Here is a 20805-nt window from a genome sequence, read left to right on the forward strand (position 1 = left end):
TATAGTAATTTATTCCAGTGTCTGTCTTGCCTACTAGTTTATAAGCACTGAGAGCAATGATCACAACTAGTAACTCTCTTGTGTTCTCCCAAGAACTTAATATAGTGCTTTGCACACAGTAAGCACCCAATATATACTCCTGATTTATGGATCCATGTCCTTTTGTGAACAGTGAAACTTTATGCATGCAAGAATGGCTAAAAGCACTGGTGTATAATAGCAGTAATAATTATAATGATAATAGTAATAATAATGTGTTGTATTTGTTAAGCGCTTACTATGTGCCAAGCACCAGGATAGATATGAGCTAACCAGGTTGGACACAGTCCTGGTCCCTCATAGGGCTCACAGTCTTTATCCCCATTTTATAGATGAGGTAACTGAGGCACAGAGAAGTTAAGTGACTTGCCCATTGTCAAACAGCAGACAACTGGCAGAGCCAAAATTAGAACCCAGGTACTTCTGACTCACAGGCCCATGCTCTATCCACTAGGCCATGCTGCTTCTCAAAAAAGTCAGTGAAAGACATTAGCCCCATTTTTTTTTTTTATCTAAAGAAGATTCATGCTGAGCTAATGAGTTGGTTCCACATCCACAACATGTCTCTGGTTTGAGACAGTAAATGTAGTGAAAGGCCCACCCTTGTAGGATTGGACCATTTCTTAGCCGTTTTGCATAGAGGGCAAGTTTCCTGTCTTGGAGAAAGAGCTCCCTGGCTGATATATGAAAACATTCCTTCCTGAAAGCCTTAGGGGAAATGACTAGGAGGAAGGCAGCCTTGCTGTATCATACCACGGGTGTAAAGGGATGCAGAGTATTATAGCTTTTTAGACTCTTAATCTGGTAATCATTTTAGAAACAGCACTAAGTTTGATCTCTGTAAATGCACTCTATCAGCTCACCCTGTCCTACCTCACTGATCTACTACTACCTAGCCTGCACAATTCACTCCTCTAGCACTAGCTTGCTCACTGTGCCCTGACCTCACCTATCTTGCCATTGACCCATCTCCCATGTCCTCCCCTAGTCTAGAACTCCCTCCCGCTCCATATATCCCAGATCACCACTCTCCCCACCTTCAAAGCATTAAATTTACATTTCATTCATTCAATTGTATTTATTGAGCACTTGCTGTGTGCAGAGCACTGTACTAAGTGCTTGGGAAAGTACAATACAACTATAAGGAGAGTCATCCCCTGCCCAAAAGGAGCTCACAGTCTAGAGGACAAGCTCACTACCATTGATTGATTAAAAAAATCAAACAAGTTGATCTACTCTACTGTTGATGAACAAAGGTAAACAATTTCTATTTATTTCTTAAAATTCTAAGCTGTGGTGAATGCAGTCAATTATTTGCCTGGTCTTTCAAAGAAGAGTTAAAATATCCAGAATTAGCATTGTTTAAGGTCCTGCTGGAACTGGGCTTAATATATAGCTTGTGTTGGTAGGATAAACAGACTTCAGAATCCTTTCAGGAGGTGGAGAGGCAGGGAGAGCCCTTTGAAAGGTTTTCTATATGCTATAAAGAAGGCAAGTGGCCAAGAACACATCAGGGAAGAAAATTATTTTTGCTGCCACTAGATTCTGCCAAAGACATTAAAACTCAAGCTGTCACTTCGATTAAAAAAAAGAATCCTTTCATCTATTCATGTGTAAATTAATTTTTAAGCCGGATGAAACCTCTGATGATTTCTTCCAAATTGCAAAGTATTTGTAAAACACACGTTTCATAATTACTGCAGAGGAAAAAGAGATGTGTAAATCTAGAGCTGGGGATTGTAGTGGTATTTCTACTGTCAGTCAGTGGTTGAAATTGTGTCAGTGTCCATAGCTCATTCCTTATTACAAGTATTACAGCTCTGTTGTAAAACATTTGCTTCAGTCTGAAACTCTGCCAATTTGAAGATGACTCAGTTTGGCCATCTAAATTATAAACATCCATGCATTTTTTTCTTGGCTTATGTCTTTTATACTAAATTATATCTATAAAATCCATCCACTGTTTCCAAACAACAAATGTGTAAACCAGCATTTAAAATTATTTTACTGTTTTTCTTTTTTCTGTCTGTCAGTGTGTAGAGAACTTTATTTTTGACCCCAAGAGAACGTATTCAAGTATCTGGTACATGAACAGTAATTTTAAAAAGGCTACAACTCAACTTGGAAGGACAATTTGGATAGCAAACATTGTAATATTGCTCTGGGATAATTCAGCACTGATACCACAACCCCCCAAAGACTAAACTTGCAAAAAACTATGAAGGATGGAAGGATTTTCACATGTGGTTTCTGTATGGGGAAACTGTCTGCAGTAAGGGTTGCTCTAGTAAAGACAAGTGGAGAATTGTAGAAAAATGTTCCAGATCATTTAAAAACATGTGTTTACCTTTTAAAACAACCTGTCTCTTGTACTTAGTGCTTCTCTCTTAGATTCACACTGGTAAGTAAAAATAAGTATTATAGCAGAGATAAGGAAACTGGGACAGAGGGGGAAGATTTCTCCAACATTCTTTTACCAGAATTTTCTGGATTATTGCCTCAGTCCTCCACTTCACTTTGCTAGAGTAAATCTGGCTATCTTTCTAGAACATTGGGGCAGTTGGCCCTAGAATACACACTGCATTACAAGATTAAAATGTGTGTGTTATGCCCTTAGTGGTACCAGGGACTTGTTGTGCTGAGCCTTGAAAGAACACATTCCAAAAGGAAGATACACAAAAGACTTCAGAGGGCACAAGTGTGTAAGTACACATGTGCGTGCGCACGCACACACACACACACACACACACACACACACACCCCAATATCCCAAATGGTGTTTGCATGCTATTTTTTAGGGTTAAATTTGGTGAGAATGGAAATGTGAAGGGGGCCCTTTTTTTTTTTTAGTATATAGAGGATGACAAGGGATTATCAAAGTTTAAATGGGAAAGAATCATACAGGGTCACTTTCTTTTATTAAATTGGGGCTTTTGAGGTGAATTTTGGGTGAAAGCACTCAAGGTTGGCACTTAATTTCTCATTTTATAAAAATGAAGGACTACTGGTATTTCATCTTTAAGAATATTGACAATCTCTTCTACAGTTTTATGATGCAATTTTAATGTTTAATGCTGTAAAGGGTACTAGAAAGCTAACTAAAATATGTTTAGTTTTCCTCTAAAGTTGTTATATTAAGTCAATGATGATCAAACTTCAAGCTCTGTTCCTGCTGATGTTTTTTAATTATCATCATTAAAATGCAAAAAAGGATGCTATTTTCATTTAGTTATTAAAATCCACTAAACTGTTTCAGATTGCATTGAGATACCCTTTTTCCCCCTCTGGGAATTTTGGGAAAATGGCTTTTCTCTGGGAAAATGACCCAGAAAGTGTATCTACTAAGAAAACTGTCCTTTGTTTTGTTTCCTTTTATCCAACCTAAACTGTCTATAGGGAAAGATCCCTTGGTTTTGGAAAATGTTATTAAACCACAAAATGGAGAAATTTCAGTCAAGCATTTGTACCTCCTTTTTAACCTTGAGAAATGGGTTTATGAATCTGCTTAGGAATGACCTAAGAGGCTGTCAGATGTTTAAATGGAGACCCTTTTGGAATAAACAGAATGTATAGCTTTTCCCCTACAGTTAACCTTCTTGATTATTACATTTGGGGAGTATTTTCTTTTCTTCGTTCAATGACTTCAGGGTTTCCTCCCTAATATTCCTAATTTAATTCATGTTAATTCAATTCTGGTTAAATTTTGATTTGTGTACCTGGTTTCTGTAGTCTATGGACAGCAACACACCCTCGCAACTCTAGACACTTTAAATTGCCAAAGAAATAATTTTGATCCCCAACTTAAAAGTGACATTTGTGATTTTGCTGAACTAACAGTCTAGAAGAAAATAATCTGATTGGCCATTTTTTAATGGTAGTAAGTGCGTACAGTGTATCAAGTACTGTTCTAAATGTTGTGTTATAAAATAACTGGATTAGACAGTCTCTGTCCCATATGAGGCTCACAGTCTAAGTAGAAAGGGAAAACAGGTATTGAATCCCCATTTTACAGTTGGGGAAACTGAGGCAAAGAGACATCAAGTGGGCAAGCCACTTAACTTCTCTGTTCCTGTTACCTCATCTGTAAAATGGGGATTAAGAGTGGAGCCCCATGTGGGACATGGACTGTATCCAATCTGATTACCTTGTATCTACCCCAGCACTTAGAATAGCCCCTGGCCACAAAGTTAAGTGCTTGAGTACCCTCCCCCACACAAAAAAAGATCCTCTGACTCCGTGCTCTTACTTTTTCCACTAGTCTACACTGCTTCTCAGGTGAAAGATGGCTCTTTTCTTTCACTCACTACTTATTTCCTGTTCTTTAACTTTTTACTGATACAGTCTATGGGGGAGGAATAACAGGGATTGAATCCCCATTTTACAGATGAGGAAATTTATTCCAGAGAAGTTAAGTGACTTGCCCAGTAGGCAAGTGGCACAGTGGAGCTGGGATTAGAACCCAAGCCTGGGCTCTTTCCAGTAGGCACACTGCTTCCATTCTGCTGACTATCTGCTGCTCTGCTGAATTAGGTTCAGAGTAGAGGTGAGAATGAAGATAGAATCATTTGGCTGGAGAGAACCTTGAAAAATCAAGTCCATGCCCCTTTCCTCAAGCTATACTGTAACTAAACTTTTCCACTAGGACAGCAATCTATCCTTTTTACAACGCTCCAGAGAGGGAGAGTCCCAAACCTCTGGGAAAATTACTCTTCCCAGCCACATCTAAACTACAGGAAACATGTTTTGAAAATGAATTTATCAGTGTAGATGCCTGAATTTATCAGTGTAGGGCATTAGTTTCTGAGCTTAAGAACTGTTTTTCCTTATGAACAGTTTCAAGCAATGTGTTTGTTTTGAACAAATTTGTTTATGTATTTTATGGGAGTGAAGTTGTGTAGTCAGTGGTTTGTCACTAGAGACAATTTCCTTTTCTAATAGCCTTTCTAACTGAGTAGCTAATACAGGAGGAAAGAAGAAAACAGTAGCACCATCCAAGGGGACACTACAGAAGGTGAAACTTTATAATTGTATGTGAATGGGGCTAAGATTGATGTATGACAGCACATCCCTTCCATATGGTGGCTTTGGAAAACATTATTACCTGTTACACTTTGGTACTTACTATCATCATGCCAAACTCCATTTTCATTTCTCTCCTTTTGGTTGGAACTTTCTAGAAGCCCCTACTCCATTTTCCTCTTGCTTTATATAGCATCACTGGATAAACTTTGCCTAAGGTAGTTATAGTCTAAAGCTAAACAATATTTGCCATGCTGCCACTTGTAACTCAATATTTCTTTTTGTTTATGGTGCACAAGATGGTTAAGATTGCTCTCTCCTGCACTGATGAGGCCATATGACTATGAAATATCACCTCAGAATGAGTAGCACCCACTAAAAGACTATCAACTATAAATTTACTAATTCTCAAAGTCTAGTGGGTGTGGAATCACACATCAGGTTGACATTGAAGCCTAATTAATTGTAAATATTCATCAAACATTTTAACAAGTGCCTCAAAGGGAAGTCAGTCTGATTAAAAGAGCAAGATTTTGAGTGATAGCATTATTGGCTTCATTTTCTAACCCTGTGCCACCAAATGTGGATGAATTGCTCAGCATCTGAGCAGTAATGCAATCACTGAAAGCAGCAATGTATTTTGAGTGCATAGCAGCAACAAGCCTTTCAGAGAGCCAATAGGTAGCAAAGCAATTGGGAACTCACAAAAATCTTTGGTTAATTTTTTTTTTTCCTTTTTGAAACTCATCATTAGATGATGGCAAGGAACACAAACATTAATTGTTGGGCTTCTCCTTGACTCCAGAAAACTTTGGGAAGAAGTGTGGCTTAGTGGAAAGAGCACAGCCTGGGAGTCAGAGGATCTGGGTTGTAATCCTGGCTGTGCACTTTGCCTGCTCTGTAACCTGGGACAAGTCACTTTTCTTTGTGCTTCAGTTTCCTCAACTGTAAAATGGGGATTCAGTACCTGCTCTCCCTCCTATTTAGACTGAGTCCCATGTGGGACAGGGACTGTGTCTGACCTGATGAATTTGTATCTACACCAGCACTTAGGTTAGTACTTGACACCAAGCAAGCGCTTAACAGATACCGTAAAAATACAATAAAGACTGTGTTTAAGAAAGAAAAATAGTCAGTCCATAGTTAAAAGATAAAATGAAAACAGATGTAGAAGGAGGAATGGAGATTTGAAAAATTGGTTTTACAGTGGGTAATGGTAATTTGAATTGGATTGCTTGGAGGGACAGGGCAAGGATATCGAAAGTTAAAGAACCTAATCACTACTTTAAAGCACGATCATTGAAGCATCATCATTGTAAGTGAAGTATGAGAGTGCTGAAATTGAAAAATGGTCATAGAATGCTCTTATGAAGAGAATGTCAAAAGACACTGAAAATGAAAATAAGGTAATAAAGGGAAAAAGCACTGGACACTAGCATGAATTTTTTAGGCTTCAGAAAGAGAGGTCGGGGTAACTTGTTAAAACAGTAATTCCCCTGTTGGGTTACCCACCCACTAGGTAGTTTAGAAGTGCTTGTTGAATTTCACACTTTAAGTACTACAAAAAAATGAAGAGATATAGTACATTTAGAATGAGCCTTACTTTTTATAAATTGATTGTTGCTTCTGTAGGTCTGTCATTTGGAATTAGATTGATACTATTGATTGATTGATACTTCAACCCTGAAAGTTAATGCTGGAAGACATTAACTAAGGGGCTGGGTGCTCCCTGTTGAAAAGATTTCCTTACAACTCCTGGAAGGTTATTGCCACTAAGCCATTGCGAGAAGGGAATGTGTCTGTTTATTATTGTACTGTATTCCCCCAAGCGCTTAGTAAAGTGATCTGCACATAGTAAATACTCAATAAATACAACTGAATGAATGAATTTTAGAGACATCTTAGGAGGGGAGTGCTGCATCACTCAAGAAATCTTCAGTGGCCGTGCATTTCTAAAGCAATTGTTTTGGCTCTAATTTCTACAACCTACACCAATCCATATCCAAATCTATGTGAACCTCAGTGCAGAGAAGGGTCAACAAAGTCCATCAAGTCAGCAGAGGGTTTTGTGATTTTGGAGTGTATTCTTATTAGTACTCCCTTTTGGCTTCTCATTTTCCTCTTTTTTCATAAATGATCCCTTGCTATAGAGATAATCTGAAATTAATTATTATATTATTATTATTATTATATGATTATCATTGATCCTGAATCTTCCATTGGCAAAACACAGAGAATTGTACAAGATCTTGGCACCCCTTATTTTTCTCTGTTTCTCTGGGTATAGGCCCCACTTCGGGCAGGGACTGTGTTCAACCGACCCCAGAATTTAGAACATTGCCTGGCATGGAGTAAGTGATTTACAAACACCATAAAAAAAGTGGGGCAGCTGGGTACATTCTTTTGCTTGCTCCCTAGATGTAAGCCTGCCATTCTGTTAAGAGAATAACCTTCAGCTCTGTGAGACTTCTTGCCCCAAGAATCCTCCCCTCAGTCCACAAGGCAGATCTTCAAGAGTAATGCTGGTGTAATGGTGCAGCCTGAAAAAGGATTCTGGGAAGCATAGATGTGCAGGGTTCAAGAAGAGGAAGCAAAGTCTCCTCAACCATTGATCTGCACAAATTTGTCTCTCTTCATAGTTGTGGCAGTTTACGTGGGGCGAGAGTAAGGATAATTGTTAAAACTTTTGTCTCACTCAAATAGAAACATATTCTCAAATGCTTACCATGCAACCAGGTGATATTATTCTTTCAGAAAAGGAGATCATTTGTAGTATAGACAGTTCCTCAGAGAGATCATCTCTTCTAAGAAATAGGGAAAAATATCCAAAGAATAATTATGTTATGAATTGCATTTGTTCTGCTATACACTCCTTTGGATTAGGGATTGTGAATGTGTTTAATAAGACACAAGTAATATTTAACCCTTTTAGACTGTGAGCCCACTGTTGGGTAGGGACTGTCTCTATATGTTGCCAACTTGTACTTCCCAAGTGCTTAGTACAGTGCTCTGCACACAGTAAGCGCTCAATAAATATGATTGATTGATTAACCCTCTGGGTTCCTCACTGTCAAATAGGTATGAAAATGACTGCATTTCTAACTCACAGGAGAGTGATATAAAAAAGAGATAAATGTACAAAAGGATATTTTGAAATTTTTAGAAAGGAATTATAGAAATTCACTGTATTCTTGTTGAGAGGAAAAAAAGTTTGACTAGGGAAGGAATATCTCCAAAAAAAATGATTATTGGAAATTCATCTAATATCCTTATGCCTCGTGGTCCTTTGTTAGACACTATAAAAAGCTAGATAAGCAGTGGTAGAAGCTTGCATTTGAAAGTATTTTTCTAGTGTAGGGAGAATGGTCTCTGATGCTACTTTTCAAGTCATGCAAAAAGTTGGAGCACCTGGACATGATAACATTTCTGCAGAAATCTCCATGCAAGGAGGGACATGCTGACCAGACAATGGCTCAACGTACGCACCTTAAGAAATGCTGTAGGACATCAATGTGGGAATTATCTGAACCTAGAAATTCATCAGTGGTATTTGTTGATCTTGTGTGCAGAGAACATTCAGCTTCTTGAGCCATTTCACCAGCATCTCCTAGAAGCTATAAAGTACAAGAGAGTGACAATGAATTTCTGGAACACAGGCACCTCAGCAGCAGTGAGGCAATAATAATGTAAACAGAACACATGAAGGGAAAGATTGAGAGCAAGACTCCTGAGAAGAGGATACATGGTGATTTGAAAGGGGCCACCCACAAGGAAAGCAGAGCAAGCAATTTAAGACATAGTGAACCACGATCTCAAGCAAAATCACAGTGGACTGTAAGGAGAATACCATAGCAGAGAGACAGACATTGAGCCTTAATAGGGAGAGGTTTCCTCTCCCAGAGCCTAGGCTTTCCTAAGATTGGGGTAGAAAGAGGAAGCCTTGAAAACAACAGCACACAAGGAGCAGTCTTTGTGGGCACCCAACATGGAGTATATTATCCACCTTTGGCCTTTTTCATTCACACCCCACTCTTCTATGATTTATCTGACAATAATGTCATTTTTGAAAACAAATGGAAGATAGGTGTATTCATCTGGCAGTTTTTTTGCCTTATTTCAATCAATCAATGAAATTTATTAAGCATTTTCTTTTTGTGGAACACTGTACTAAACTCTTGGAAGAGTACAATGCAACCAAATTGGTAGACCCATTACCTGCCTATGAACTCACATTCTAGAGGGAGAGACAGACATTTATATGAATAAATAATTTATAATATACAATTTACAGATATGTACATGAGTCCTGTGGAGCTGAGGGTGGGGCAAATATCAGATGCCCAGATGTTACAGATCCATGTGCAATTTCTCTTGAAATTAAAGCAGACGAACTGCACTTTAAGACTTAGAACTACCACTGAAAGTGACTGGGAGTTGGCAAAGTGATTACAGTGATTATATAAGGTCAATATGGAGAAAGAGAATGGTGGGATGGTGACTCCTGGTTAGTAGTAGTCTTGTTCCCCTAGGTATAGTTAACTTGGTCTTTGACTATATTGTAGTCCTGAGTTAGAGCAATTCATCATTTTGGTCCAAGTTATCAAGATAAGTATTGTAAAATGGAAATCTAAGCTCTAAAGTCTAAATCATTCAGGTATTGGGATGTCCAACAGGCCAGATCCATAAGTTTGGAATCCGTCAACAAAAGAAACCTTAGAATGCTGGATCCTCAAAAATATGGATACATTATTTTTGTCTTGGTAAGCCATCTATCTTCAGCTCTTTCAATCAATCAATCAATCATATTTATTGATCACTTACTGTGTGGAGAACTCTATACTAAGCACATGGGAGAGTAAAATATAATAGGATTGGTAGACATGTTCAATACCAAGATACTTGGTTGTTTTTGTCCCACACCTAGAAAGATGCTGGATTTCTGAAGTCAATTTGAGCATTTAGTTTCCTCTGGGAAGGAAAGTCATGGCAGTCTTAACTTCCAAATGTGTCTGTTCTCTCTCTCTCTCTCTCTCTCTCTCTCTCACACACACACACACACACACACACACACACACACACACACACACAAAATAAGCCCAGTGATTCATGACTTCTCCACTGAATGTTTTGAAAGTAAACCTCCATCATCTTCAAGTCTTAAAGTTATTCACTGCCTTCTTGTGAGGAATAGAAACTTTTCTTAGAGTCCAGGTTTATTTTCAAGGATAAGGATATTTCCCATTTCTGTGTTTTCACCTCTCTTCGGTTGAGGATTTCTTTACAAATTCCTGTTACCCTTTTTTTTTTACCCCTCAGGGACACCTCTTTAATTACTGCTGGTTACACCTGCTCCCTTTTATTGGAATGAGGATGTGATATCATGCCAGTGTCATCTGGATCCTCCAGTGTCTTCAATCATTTTTATGGGTCTTACCTCAATAAGAACACTTCTATTTTTGGAGTCTAAGAAAGACACCCTTTTGCATCTCAGAATGATTACTAGCTCATCACGAAGGATTTCCTTTCCTGTTTCCTGAGGATTCACTTACTAACCATACCCAAAAATCACTCAAATAAAATCAATGAAATGATAACCTCATCATAAGATGCCTTGTTATACACAAAGCAGATGGGGCTTAACCCACATAAATTGAACTTTAAACCCAAAACATTAGGGCACTCACTGCAGCAAGAAGCACTGTCTGGAAGAGGGCACCTAGGCTATTAAACTGACCGAGGAGGCAGATGGAAGGAGTAAATCTACACGAAAGATGGGTAAGTAGTCTGGGAGCTGGACTGACCTAGGAAGATTTTGAAACCACAACTTCTAGACTACCTTCTTGCAAGGAGATCTCTAACAAGCTTCCCTATTTTTGGAGAAGCTGGCCAAGAAGCCAAACTTCTCTCAGATGGACCATCTGTTAGTGAGTTTTCCTGTACAACAGGAGGTTGGTAGAGATGCCAGACTCTCCCCAACAAGGAAGATATATCTGTTGCCTGAAGGCAGAAAAAAGGAGCAGGAAGAACAGAAAGGATTTCTACGCTAGTGAGATGGCTGAGATCATCCACAATATCCTAAATTTGGAGTGGAACTGGCTATATTCATGTGACTGTTATGAGATGTTAAGCTGCTGGGGCTAGAGAAATAGGCCTGAAATATCTACCTTGCTGTTGTCTTACTACAAGCCAGCCTGCCTGCTTCACTCCTCCAATGCTAATTCATTCATTGTAACTTGATCTCATCTATCTTGCTACCAACACCTTGCCCACATTCTCCCTCTGGCCTGGAATTCCCTCCTTCATGTACACAAACCAGCACTTTCCCCACCTTCAAAGACTTAATAAAATCACATCTTCTCTATGAGGCCTTCCCTGACTGAGCCCTCATTTCCCCTACAGCCTCTCCATTCTGTGCCACCTTTGCACTTTGATTCGTACTCTTTAAACACTTGATATTTACCCCACCTTCAGCCCCACAACACTTATGTACATATTCATAATTTATTTTAAAATCTGCCTCCCCTTTCTAGACTGTAAGCTCATTGTTGGTGGGGATAGTGTCTACCAGCTCTGATGTTTTGTACTCTCCCAAGTGCTTAGTAAAGTGCGTTGATGATGATAGCGAGAATTTGGGGGTGGGGACCTTACTGCAGTTTTGGATACGATTTGTCAGCCTTCATTATACTTCCTTTCATTTACTGATCCTACTTGTTTTGACTTCAATTTGAGGGCCAGCAGCCACAAACATCCATGGCATTTCCTCTGAGATGCCTGTGTTCATATATTTTGACACCCTGCATGCTTAGATAAAGCTCCATTTAGAAAGAATAGCACAATATCCAGTTATGTGTGGAGAACTGTATAAAGAACTCAGGGGACTATGTTCCACAAGTTAGCCCGCTGTTGGGTAGGGACTGTCTCTATTTGTTGCTGAATTGTACTTTCCAAGTGCTCAGTACAGTGCTCTGAACACAGTAACCACTCAACAAATACAATTGAATGAATGATAGTAGAAGATGTAGCATAGCCTAGTGGATGGAGCATGGGCCTGGAAGTAAGAAGAACCCAGGATCTAATCCCAGCTCCACCACTTGCCTACCGTGTGACCTTGGGTAAGTCATTTCTCTTCCTCTGTGCCTTCGGTTACCTCATCTGTAAAATGGGAATGAAAACTGTGAGCCCCGTGTGGGACATGGACTTTGTCCAACCTATCTTGTAAATACCCTGGTGCTTAGTACAGTGTCTGGCACATAGAAAGTACTTAAATAGTACCATTTTTAATTATTATTATTATCATAGCACAGGGTTATGTGAACTGACTTGCTAGTCAGAGTGGGACTATTTTTTTCTTCCCAGCCAGTATCTTATTAAAAGCAAAAATCTTTAAAAGGAATTGATCTAATAAGCGACTAGGGCCTGTACAGACAAACAGTCATTCCTCCTACAGATTAACTGTCAAAAGCAAAATCTAGATACTGACATTAGGAGCAGGCTGAGGACACCCTGAGGTGATGGCAGTAGAAGAGATTAGGAAGGTATACAGTGAAGTTTCTGAATTTAAAACTAACTATATACAGTAGCTAATTTTTCAGTGTGTTTCCTCGCTATGGGGAGTAATGACAGCATTTGGAGATATTGGACACCTAGATGAAAATGACATTGTATAGGTTACACTGGGCACACAGTGTAACATAATGACCCAAACTTGGAACATATTGTGGTAGTTCACCGAACATAGACCATATGGCTTCCTCCATGGCTTCAGGACCATTAAATTCCTTTCTCAGGTCTCCCTGAGCATAGGTGCCCATCCCAGCCCATATGAAAGTACAATAATAATAATAATAATAATAATAATAATAATAATAATAATGGCATTTATTAAGCACTTACTATGTGCAAAGCACTGTTCTAAGCGCTGGGGGGATACAAGGTGATCAGGTTGTACCACGTGGGGCTCACAGTCTTAATCCCATTTTACAGATGAGGTAACTGAGGCACAGAGAAGTTAAGTCGCTTGCCCAAGGTCCCACAGTGGACAAGTGGCAGAGCGGGATTTGAACCCATGACCTCTGACTCCAAAGCCCGTGCTCTTTCCACTGAGCCACGCTGCTTCTCATAAAGGGTGTGCTTCCCACAAGACATAAGGGTGTCTGGCGTCATTTATTTTGGACAGGGGACAGACCAGTATGAAACCAGATGAATGGTCACCCTAATCCTATTACTCTTTCTTTTAACCTTGGGACAGAGATCTTTACTGAAGTCCCTCAAGTCCTTACATTTTTCTTTCAATTTCCTTTTCAGTGCAAAACATGGACCATTTAGTGGCAGGGTTAGAACTCTATTTAATCAGTCAATCAATGGTTTATAGTGAGGGCTTTCTGTATGCAAGGCATTGTACTAAGCTCTTGGGAGATTAAAACACAATTCTTGTCCACAAAGAGCTTACAATCTTGAGGGGTAGATGGACATTAAAATAAATTACAGTTAGGGGAAATGGGAGTAGATATGGATATGTGTATATAAATGTTATGGTTTGAGGATGGAGTGAATATCAAGTGCTTAAAGAGTACAAATACAAGTGCATAGGTGATGGAGAATGTAAAGTGGGGGAATGAGGGCTTAGAGAAGGCCTCTTGGAGAAGATGTGTTTTAAGTAGGGCTATTAAAGTGGGAACAGTAGTGGTCTCTCAATTATGAATGGGGAGTGAATTCCAGGCCAGAGGGAAGACATGAGGTGCTGGTGACAGAGGAGATCGAGATAGAGTGAGTAGGTTGGTGTTAAAGGATTGAAGTGTGTAGATTGGGATATAGTAGGAGATGAGCGAGATAAGGCAGAAGGGAGAAATTGCTGATTGAGTGTCTTAAAGCCAATGATAAGGAGTTTCTGTTTGATGCAGATGTGAATGGGCAAGCATTGGATGTTTTTAGAAAAGTGGGGAGATATAGACTGAATGGTTTTTCAGAAAAAATGATACAGGTAGCAGAATGAAGCATGGATCAGGGAGGGGAAAGACAAGACAGGGAGCTCTGCAAGGAGACTGAAACTAGTAGTCAAGTTTAAATACATTTTTGTGGTATTTGTTAAGTGCTTACAATAATAATAATAATAATAACGATAATGCTGGGGTAGACACGGGGTAATCAGGTTGTCCCACGTGGGGTTTACAGTCTTAATCCCCATTTTACAGATCAGGTAACAAACACAGAGAAGTTAAGTGACTTGCCCAAGGTCACACAGCAGACTAGCGGTAAAATCAGGATTAGAACCCACATCCTCTGACTCCCAAGCCCGTGCTCTTTCCACTAAACCACACTGCTTACTATGTGCCAGACACTGTACTAAGTGCTGGGGCAGATACAGGCTAATCAGTTTGGACATAGTCCATGTTCCACATGGGACTCACAGTCTTAACCCACATTTTACAGATAAAGTAACTGAGGCACAGAGAAGTAAAGTTACTTGCCCAAGATCACATAGCAGACAAGAGGTGGAGCTGAGATTAGAACCAGGTTCTTCTGACTCCCAGTTCTGTGCTCTATCCATTAGGCCAGGCTGCTTCTTAAGGAATGCCAGATTATTTTCTTTCTAGCAAGCTATAGGAGATGGAAAAGAGATGATGGGTACATAATTTTACTGTTTAAAAAATGGATTAAAAATGACGCAAGGACCAAGAACAAGGGAATCAAAGCAGGCTGATAAAATTTCACATGCAAATGTTTGATACCTGGAACTTCATCCGTATTTATAATTACATGGAAGTACACAGTATAGTGCATTTAGAAAACAATGTACATGCAGAGAGGCCAATGCTTAAAAAAAGGAGGGACATCAAGTGCTTGTACACCCATTCTTTTTCTTGCATTTTGGAAGCAGCATCTCCTAGTGGACAGAGCACAGTCTTGGGAGTCAGAGGGATCCCAGTTCTGCCACTTGTCTGCTATGTGACTTTGGGCAAGTCACTTCACTTCTTTGTTCCTTAGTTACCTCACCTGTACAATGGGGATTAGGAATGTGAGCACCATGTGGGACCAGGACTGCATCCAACCTGATAACCTAGGTGTCTACCCCAGTGCTTAGAACAGTGCTTGGCACATAATATGTGCTTAAAAAATACCATTATTATTATCATTAGTAGTAGTAATAATATGTATTGTTTTACATGCCCTGCTATTTTAGCACTTCACATTTGTAAATCATTTTATATCTATCTCCATTGATTGTAAACTACTTGAGAGCAGGGATCATGTCTTATTCTTCTGTGGTACTCCCCCAAGTGTTTAATACAATGTTATAAACACAGTAGGTGATTGATATTTTTTCTAGTAGGCACAGAAAATCTATTGACTAATGAATTGAACACAATGCATGGAACTGAACCACTGGAAGTATAGCAGAAGCATCAGATATTTCTCTGCCCACAAAGAGGGTACACTCCAATGTGCAATGCATGATGAGACAGGATCATAAATAATTAGGCTCTGAAATAGTCAATCCATATGGTGTAGTGGATAGAGCACAGACCTGGGAGTCAGAAGGTAAAGGGTTCTAATCCTGGCTCTGCCACTTGTCTCCTGAGTGACCTTGGGCAAATCACTTTTCTTCTCTGTGCCTCAGTTAAAATGGGGATTTAATGGGGTTAATCTCTGAAATGGGGATTGAGACTGTGAGCCTCACATGAGACTGGGACTGTGTCCAACCAAATTTGCTTGTATCCACCCCTGAACCTAGTACCATTCCTGGCACAAAGTGCCTAACAAATACCACAATTATCATTATTATGTATATTACAATGTACATTTACTAGGCAGTAGGATACCAAAACATCTATGTCCATGATATCATTTGCCAAGAAGCAGTGTGGCTTAATGGAATGAGCACGGGCTTGGGAGTCAGAGGATGTGGGTTCTAGTTCCAGCTCCACCACTTGTCTGCTGAATGACCTTGGGCAAGCCACTTAACTTCTCTGTGCCTCAGTTACCTCATCTGTAAAATGGGGATTAAGACTGTGAGCCCCACATGGGACAACCTGATTACCTTGCATCTACCCCAGCACTTAGAACAGTGCTCAGCACATAGTAAGCACTTAACAAATGCCATAATTATTATTACTACTATCATTTCTACCTTCCATTAATGGTAATATGATTGTTACTGCTACCAAACCACCCCTGCCACTTCAAGGGGGTTGAAAGATCTCCATCCTCTCCCCTAAAAATATCTATTATTTAAGTACAAACTCATATACATATTCCATTTTTGTTTTTGATGGTATCCATATTTTATGTACCCATATTTTATTTTAGCGCTTGTCTCCCTCACTAGATTGTAAGGTTCTTGAGGTCAGAGATCATGTCTACCAACTCTATTGTACTCTCTCAAGTGGTCAGCACAGTATCCCTGCCCACATTAAGCACACAATCAATATCATTGATTGATTGATTGATTGATTCCCTTGGTTTAAGAAAAAGATAATGCAACGCTTTCTAGGTCCTGAAATAGACTTGGTTCATTTCATTCCTTTGTAGCCTTCCAAATCTCTTAGACAAGGATATCAATCAAGGCTGAGCTTATTCCTTCTCAAGATGGGAAATCAGAATTTTCTTCCTTAGCAAAAAGCAGAATAGGAAATCTAATTGGAAATGTGATTTTTTAAAAGCTGTAGTGGATAGAAAGCTTCTCAGGCACAGCTTTCTGTGTGTGGGGAGGCAGGGGTGAGGGGGTAAGGGGCAGGAGGAGAAAAAGTGGAGAACAGGTTCCTCCAGACACATATAAAGTGGAATGGCACTGGAAAGGAGTGGATACGTTTGTGCATAGAATAGAATGTGGATGTAAACCCAGAAAGAGGATATGGTTGGGGTGTTTGAAGGACAGGACCTGTGTCCACCTCTAGACTGTGAGCTCCGTGTGGGCAGGGGACCTGTCTACCAACTCTGTTATGCGGTACCTCTCCCCCACTTCAAAGGCACATTGAAGGCACATCTCCTGTAAGAGGCCTTCTCTGACTAAGCCCTATTTCCCTCTTTTCCCACTTCCTTCGGTGTGGATCTGACTTTTTCCCTTTATTTATCTCCCCTCCCAGCCCTACAGTATGTATGTACATATCTGACATTTATTTATTTATGTTAATGTCTGTCTCCCCTTCTAGACTGTAAGCTCCTTGTGGGCAGGGGATGTGTCTGTTTATTGTTATACACTACTTTACATACAGTAAGCACTTAATAAATATGATTGAATGAATGACTATACCCTTCAAAGTGCTTAGTACAGTGCTCTGCATACAGTAAGCTCTCAATCAATACCATAGATTTATTGATTGATTGGAAAGATAACTGCAGCATGGTGAACAGAATTGGAGAAGTTGTAAGGAAGAGGGACAATAGAAAGTGAAGGAAAACTTCCAAAATCACGCACTACCTATGGCCAGTTGGGAGTTTGAAAAAGAAGACAACAGCCTGGCATATAGCAATTAGAAATGGGGTGAACCTCCTAGAATAGTGTACACTTAATATCATGCTCTGCATATAATAAGCGCTTAGTAAAAATGAATGAATGAATGAGATGGAGAAAAGATGGAGAAAAGAAAGTTAGTATCATGTTCTCAGGGGAGCAAATCTGAATGCCCCATTTATGCATACATGATATAAAATATAATTCAGACAGTCAATAGTCTTACCAATCACAGTGATGCTCACAGATAGAATCTTACCACCAGAAGCATCATTTTCAAATCCTAAAGGAAAGCTGTATGTACATACAAACACAAACTCCTCACCATTGACTTCAAAGCACTCCATCACTTTGCTCCCTCCTACCTCACCTTGCTTCTCTCCTTCTACAACCCAGCCCAGACACTTCACTCTTCTAGTGCTAATCTTCTCACTGTGCCTCATTCTCAACTAGCTCTCTGCCAACCTCTAGCCCACATCCTACCTCTGGTCTGGAACACTTTCCCTCCTCAAATCCAACAATTACTCTTCCTACCTGTAAAGCCTTATTGAGGGCACATCTCCAAGAGGCCTTCTCAGACTAAGCCCCACCTTTCTCCATCTCTCATCATCATCATCATCATCATCATCATCAATCATATTTATTGAGCGCTTACTATGTGCAGAGCACTGTACTAAGCGCTTGGGAAGTACAAATTGGCAACATATAGAGACAGTCCCTACCCAACAGTGGGCTCACAGTCTACCTTCTGCATCACCCTGACCTGCTCCCTTTTCTCTTCCCTGTTCCCGGCCGCAGCCCCTTTCAGGGTAGAGGCCAGGCAAGAACCTGGAGAGTGGCAATGTTCTCAGCCCCTCTACCTCCAATATTCTGGGCTCCCCAAGCGTCCAACTGGTCTCTTCATTAGCCCATCACACTGTTTGAGAGAGTCGCTCCCTCCAGCAAGAAGCACAGGGTGGCAGAAGACACCTGAAGAATTGTTAGGATGTTAAATAGATGATAGGAAACTAAGATGTACTTAGTACAGTGCTCAAATGCTTAATACAGTGCTCCGGCACTTAGTACAGTGCTCTGCATGCAGTAAGCACTCAGTAAATTACAACTGATTGATACGCAGATTTTCATTAGGGACTATTTTTCCTAGAGTGGAGCAGTCAGCCTCCTGCTAATAGTAATGGAATTTTCCAAGGTGTTTTTTTCTGCAACTTTTTTGAAGAGTAGAATTTCAACCTGTTTTCTTGGTGTTTTGATTAAATTTTGTAGTACTATGTATTAATTGATTTCATGTAATCTTTTTAGCACTCAGTATAGATGATTAGAGTGATGGGAAAGATGCCAGTAGTGCAAGTGACATGCACCAATTTAGACAGAGCAAGGTTGCAGCAGGGGGAGAATGAGTGGGACAGCATGAGGGAGATGGAGACAGGGACAGAGTAGTACCTTCATCAGCCTCACAGTGCACTTGGTGGATGCTCATTTTTATCCTCAAAAACACTTATTAAGTGCCTACAGTGCAGAGAAAATTGTAGCAGATGATGGGCAATGTACATATGAAAGTAGAATGAAAGAATATTCCTATTCACCAATAACTCCCCATCTCAGAGCACATCACCATGCTTGGGCACATTGATTGAGAGCCACTCAAATAATGACTACTGAAGGAGATTCATTCATTCAATCATATTTATTGAGTGCTTACTGTGTGCAGAGCACCGTACTAAGAGCTTGGAAAGTACAAGTCGGCAACATATAGAGGCGGTCTCTACCCAATAACGGGCTCACAGTCCTGAAGGGGGAGATAGACAGCAAAACAAAACATGTAGACAGGTGTCAAAATCGTCACAACAAATAGAATTATAGCTGTATGCACATCATTAAAAAAATAAATAGAATAGTAAATATGTACAAGTAAAATAAATGGAGTAATAAATCTGTACAAATATATGCAAGTGCTGTGGGGAGGGGAAGGATTTAGGGTGGGGGGATGGGGAGGAGGAAAGGAAAAAGGGGGCTCAGTCTGGGAAGGTCTCCTGGAGGAGGTGAGCTCTCCAGGAACAGGATTTTCTTTGGGTATTCTGCCTTCCAATCGAGGATGTGGTCTTAGGATCACATTGCTTTACTTTATTTGCTATTTCATTTTTGTTTGACGCATAATTACTTAAACTGTAGCATAATAATAAATGTTCTCTATAATATATGTGCTCTTCAAAAGTACAAATACTAACATAACTCAAAAGAGAATGGAGAATAATTTTGCATATTAAATAGAACCATAGACAGACATCAAAATTTAGGAGAAAGTATAAACCAACTCTTTGCAGATTTAAAATGGGACTAGGCAGGACTTACATGTATTTACCTCACACCCAGTTATATATTTTAATATTCAAGGACTTCATAGATTTGAGTTTTTTTCTCACTTGGCATGACTGTCATGTTGGTAAAATTGACCAAGTACTGAAAAAATTAACAAGGAGAGTTAATGGGGAAATGAGATGGATATTGTCAGAATAAATGGGGATTATATCGTGAGAGGGGTAGGAGTGACTTTACTGAGGTATTTTAAACATGGAAATGCAGTGATAAACAGGTTAGTTCCTCAATTTTGTAGCCTCCTGATATGAAAATATGGAATTTCTCAGTGAAATAATGTTAGTTGTATTAGGAAGTAATAAAAAGAAACTGTGTATTTCTTTCTACAAGATGCAGTCAGTTACTGAATTTAGTGAGGCAGCTAGTCATAGAATCAAATCATGTAGCAGCAGTTTAAAAAGATCTGATTAACCATACACCCCCAGAAAATCAGAGCTCATGTTTCAAGGCATCAGGCAACAGGTTCATGACTCAGGTAGTCCCATGCCTCTGTCGTTTGAAAAATCTCAAATATTAATCTAATCTTTTAAAATGGTCACAGGTAATGACCAGGCGTATCAATCAATCAGTCATATTTATTGAGTACTTACTGTGTGAAGAGCATTGTACTAAGTGCTTGGGAAGTACAAGTTGGCAACATATAGAGACAGTCCCTACCCAACAACGGGCTCACAGTCTAGAAGTATAGAAGACACATCTCTGGCTACATAACTTCATGGAGGAGTGAGTTCATTTTCACTCAAAGCATTCTGTCCTCAACACCCCACTTATTGGCCCTTCAGGTATATCTAACTTCCCATGGAAAGTTCCCTAATGGGGAAATTAGATTGTGTCCCCCAGGACTATTGAAGGATGCTGGTTTGGAAGGACTCTCAGAGAAGGAATTAGAGGTAGGGGAAGGTAGGGTTAGAGGCCTGGAAGGG

At 39.7% G+C, this 20805-nt stretch overlaps 1 protein-coding gene across 1 annotated transcript in view; it reads left to right on the forward strand.

The window, feature by feature from the left end:
- Window positions 1-20805, forward strand: part of NRG1 (neuregulin 1) — a 1079813-nt gene that overhangs the window by 198898 nt on the left and 860110 nt on the right.

This window comes from Tachyglossus aculeatus, chromosome 5 (genome assembly GCF_015852505.1).
Source record: "Tachyglossus aculeatus isolate mTacAcu1 chromosome 5, mTacAcu1.pri, whole genome shotgun sequence".
NCBI classification, from domain to species: Eukaryota; Metazoa; Chordata; class Mammalia; order Monotremata; family Tachyglossidae; genus Tachyglossus; species Tachyglossus aculeatus.